The sequence below is a fragment of the Cebus imitator genome, unplaced genomic scaffold, assembly GCF_001604975.1.
Source record: "Cebus imitator isolate Cc_AM_T3 unplaced genomic scaffold, Cebus_imitator-1.0 Scaffold131, whole genome shotgun sequence".
NCBI classification, from domain to species: domain Eukaryota; kingdom Metazoa; phylum Chordata; class Mammalia; order Primates; family Cebidae; genus Cebus; species Cebus imitator.
The window spans coordinates 611,668-617,251 of NW_016107446.1; positions in this window are offsets into that span (position 1 = coordinate 611,668).

The following is a 5,584-nucleotide window of genomic DNA, read 5'->3' on the forward strand; positions in this document are numbered from 1 at the left end:
TTTAAACCCTTTTTTAAAAAGTCAATAAAAGGTTGACTTTTTAAGAGTTTAAGAGGTTAAGAGGTTTAAGAGTTATACAATATCCCCCATAAAACTAAAATGAGATTATCAACAAAGACACATATCCTACTGGAGTCGCTTGACCTAAAAAGAAAAAAAAAATTTTTTTTAATTTTCTGGCAAAAAGTACCAGTCACCTTTAAGCGAAAGAACTTAGTTTTAACTTCTTCACAGCTTCTCTGGAACAGTTGCACTTTGGGACTCCTTGTTTATGCAGGATAATATATTTTCATTTTTGTTGGAGTCTTGTTTTAGTTACTGGTTTATATCCTGTGATACAAAATGATCAAATTTCTAGCTATAAATAATCAAAGAATAAAAATAAGTAGCCAAAATTCTTTACAAAATTAGCATATGCAATAAAGCAGTATATTTTAAAATGTTATAAAATAACTAAGTAGGATGCTTTCTTGCATTAATAAGGTGCTTCAGCATTCAAAAACTGAAAACATAGTATGTTACACTGAAAAATCAAAAATACTATTCTCTGATGGTAGTTTGTGTTTCTGTGGAATCGGTGGTGATCTCCCTTTTATCATTTTTTATTGTATCTATTTGATCTTCTCTCTTCTTTTCTTTTTTATTAGTCTGGCTAGCCATCTGTCTGTTTTCTTGATCTTTTCAAAAACCAGCTCCTGGATTTATTAATTTTTTTAAGGGTTTTTTTGTGTCTCTATCTCCTTCAGTTCTGCTCTGATCTTAGTTATTTCTTATCTTCTGCTCCCTTTTGAGTTTTTTTGATCTTGCTCCTCTAGTTCTTTCAATTTTGATGATAGGGTGTTAATTATATATCTTTTCTCACTTCTGCTGTGGGCATTTATTACCATAAATTTCCATCTAGACATGGCTTTAGGTGCATCCTGGAGGTTCTGGTACATTATGTCTTCATTCTCATTGGTTTTGAAGAACATTTTTATTTCTGTCTTCAATTCATTGTTTATCTCTTTGTCATTCAGGAACAAGTTGTTCAGATTCCACGTAGTTGTGCAATTTTGAGTGAGTTTCTTAATCCTGAGTTCTAGTTTGATTGTGCTGTGGTCTGAGAGACTAATTCCAAAGAAATACAAACTACCTTCAGAGAATACTACAAACAGCTTTATGAACAGAAACCAGTAAATCTGGAAAAATGTATAAATTCCTGGACACTTGCACCCGCCCAAGACTAAACCAGGAAGAAGTTAAAAACCTGAATAGACCGATAACAAGGTCCGAAGTTGAGACAACAATTAATAACCTACCAACCAAAAAAAGTCCAGGTCCAGATGGATTCACAGCCAAATTCTACCATATGTACAAAGAGGAGCTGGTACCATTCCTTCTAAAATTATTCCAAACAATACAAAAAGAGGTAATCCTCCCTAACTCATTTTATGAGACCAACATCATCTTGATAGCAAAACCAGGCAGAGAAACAACTAAAAATAAAACTTCAGGCCAATATCCATTATATCGATTCAAATATCTTCAATAAAATACTGGCAAACCAAATACAACAGCACATCAAAAAGCTTATCCATCATGATCAAATAGTCTTCATCCCAGGAATGCAAGGCTGGTTCTACATACATAAATTTATAAACATAATCCATCACATAAACAGAGCCAAAACAAAAACCACATGATTATCTCAATAGATGCAGAGAAGGCCTTTGACAAAATTCGACAGTCCTTATGCTAAAAATATTCAACAAACTAGGTATTGATGGAATGTATCTCAAAATAATAAAAGCTATTTATGACAAACTCACAGCTAATATCATGCTGAATGGGCAAAAACTGGAAGCATTCCCTTTGAAAACTGGCACTAGACAAGGAAACCCTCTCTCACCACTCCTATTCAATGTAGTACTGGAAGTTCTAGCCAGAGCAATTAGGCAAGAAAAAGAAATAAAGGGTATTCAATTAGGAAAGGAGGAAGTCAAATTGTCTCTATTTGCAGAGGACATGATGGTATATTTAAAAGACCCCATCATCTCAGTCCAAAACCTCCTTAAGCTGATAAGCAATTTCAGCAAAGTCTCAAGATACAAAATCAATGTGCAGAAATCAAAAGCATTCCTATACACCAATAACCATCTTAAAGAGAGCCAAATCATGAGCAAACTCCCATTCACAATTGTTACAAAGAGAATAAAATATCTAGGAATACAACTAATAAAGGATGTAAAAGACCTCTTCAAGGAGAACTACAAACCACTGCTCAAGGAAATAAGAAAGGACCCAAACAGATGGAAAAACATCTCATGCTCATGATTAGAAAGAATCAATATTGTGAAAATGGCCATACTGCCCAAAGTAATTTACAGATTCAAAGCTCTCCCAGTCAAGCTACCATCGATTTTCTTCACTGAACTGGAAAAAAAACACTTTAAACTTCATATGGAATCAAAAGACAGCTCTCATAGCCAAGACAATCCTAAGCAAAAAGAACAAAGCTGGAGGCATCATGCTACCAGACTTTGAATTATACTACAAGGCTACAGTAATCAAAACAGCATGGTAGTGGTACCAAAGCAGAGATATAGACCAATAGAATAGAAAAGAGGTCCTGGAAGCAATGCCATATATCCACAACCATCCGATCTTTGACAAACCTGACAAAAACAGGCAATGGGGAAAGGAGTCCCTATTTAATAAATGGTGTTGGGAAAACTGGCTAGCCATGTGCAGAAAGCAGAAACTGGACCTTTTCCTTACACTTGACACTAAAATTAACTCCAAACAGATTAAAGATTTAAACCTAAGACCTAATACCATAAAAACCCTAGAAGAAAACCTAGGAAATACCATTCAGGACATAGACATAGGCAAGGACATCATGATGAAAACAACAAAAGCAATGGCAACAAAAGCCAAAATAGACAAATGGGATCTAATTACACTTAAGAGTTTCTGCACAGCAAAAGAAACAATCATTAGAGTGAACTAGCAATGAACAGAATGGAAAAAAACTTTTGCAAATTACTTCTGACAAAGTGCTAATATCCAGAATCTACAAATGACTGAAACAAATTTACAAGAAAAAAAAAAACCATACAACCCATCAAAAAGTAGGCAAAGGATATGAACAGACACTAATCATAAGAAGACATTTATGAGGCCAAAAAATATATGAAAAAATGCTCATCACCACTAGTCATTAGAGAAATGCAAATCAAAACCACATTGAGATACTATCTCACTGCAGTTAGAATGGCGATCATTAAAAAATCTGGAGACAACAGATGCTGGAGAGGATATGGAGAAAAAGGAACCCTTCTACACTGTTGGTGGGAGTGTAAATTAATTTAACCATTGTGGAAGACAGTGTGGTGATTCCTCAAGGATTTAGAAATAGAAATTCCAGTTGACCCAGCAATCCCATTACTGGGTTTATACCCAAAGGAGTATAAATCATTCTATTAAAAGACACATGCACACATATGTTTATTGTCATGCTGTTTATGATAATAAAGACCTGGAACCAACCCAAATGCCTATCAATGATAGATTGGACAAAGAAAATGTGGCACATATACACCATGGAATTCTATGCAGCCATAAAAAATGATGAGTTCATGTCCTTTGTAGAGGCATGGATGAATCTGGAAGCCATCATTCTCAGCAAACTGACAGAAGAACAGAAAACCAAACACTGCATGTTCTCACTCTTAGGCGAGTGTTGGGACAATAAGACCAAGTGGTCACAGGGAGGGGAACATCACAAACTGGGGTAGGCTGGGGTGTGGGGGGCTAGGAGGGAAAACACTGAGAGAAATGCCTGATGTAGGTGACAGGGAGACAGAGACTGCAAACCACCATGGCATGTGTGTACCTATGCAATAACCCTGAGGGATGTGCACATGTTTCTCAGAGCTTAAAGTGCAATTAAAACAAAAAAGAAGAAGAAGAAGAAAGAAAAGAAAAAGAAAAATCAAAAATAGAAGCCAAATGGCTGGTGGCCATTCATTTTTTTCAACAGATACAAAACATTTAATAGAATTCTGTAACCATTATAAAAATGTTTAGTAAAATAAAATTAAAAGAGTATTTCTTAAATATTTTAAACACTATCAAAAATCAGTAGTGAACTTCGTGTTAAATTCAGAAAATTTAGAAGCATTCTGACTAAAGCCAGGAACAAAATAAGTATGCTCACTATATGCATTATTAAGTACTATTTTGTACAATCTATAGAATGGAGTAAATATAACAAATAAATGAGAAAAAAATTGAAGAAAAGATGATATTTACCTAAGATATGATTGAAACTTCAAATATTTAAGAGCTATCACTTTTAAAACTCCATAAATATTTACAAATTAATATTTTTTGCTTCCAACTACGCATAACTAGTTAAAAATAAAATAAAAGATAAAATCTCATTCACAAAAATGACGACTAAAAAAATTCAACCAGATAAAGGTATGTAATGGTATAAAGGAAACTATGCAAATGTACAAACAAACATAAAACGAGGCCCCAGATGAATGAGGAAAATACTATACTCCTAGATAGGAAGACTCAAATAGCATAAAGAAGTCTATTTTCCAAAAGCAATAGATAAACACAGTGCTTTTTCAATGAGAATATCAAAAGAATTTTGAAGGAACTTAATTGATTCTGAACTTCATCTGGAGCAATAATGATTGTTGTCAATTATCTGTTAATCTGGAACAGTGATTATTGCTGTTAATTGCCCCAGACTCCAGGCCAGCTCCCTTAACTCTAGGTACCAGTCTAACACCTGTGAACCCAAATCCAAAACAGCCCCTACAGACCCAGACTTCATACTTGCCTCAACAACGGGTCAGTCCAAAGCTCCAATGGGTTCTGGGTCCAGGGTCCAAGCCCATTCCAATAGATCCCAGCACCAGGCTAGTCCTTACAGACTGAGGCTCCAAGAATATACTTGTAGATCCACGGTGTAGGCTAGCCTCCACATAGCAAGGACTAAGGCCCACCTCAGCACTAGGCTGGCCCATGGACCCAAAAATCAGGCTAGTCCCTGCAGATATGGGCTCCAGGCCTGCCCTGACAGTCTTAGGTCTCACACCCACCCATATAGCCCTCTTATCCAAGTGCATCCCATTAGACCCAAGTTCTAAGTCCACCGCAGTGAACCTGGGCTCCAGGCTCAACCCTGCAGACCCAGATGCCATGTCCACACACCAGCTGATGCTGACACTGGGCCAATCTGCCTAAGGACCCTAGTGGCAAGCCTGCTGATGAATCACACTAAGCAGCCTGTGTGAATCTCTGATGAAGGGCTTTCCCTGCCTAAGCCAGTCTGTAAAGACCAGAAGCAGTGTCTATTTCTTTAAATGTGCAGTCACTAATGCATGGCCACAGGATCAGAAACAATCCGGGAAACATGACATCACCAAAGGAAAAAAATAAAGTGCAAGTAACCAAACCTAAAGACATAGAGATGTATAAACTGCCTGACAAAGAATTCTAAATAATCATCTTAAGAAGCTCAGTGAGTTGTAAGAGAGTTACAGGTAGACAGTTAAACAAAATCAGGAAAACAATACATGAACAA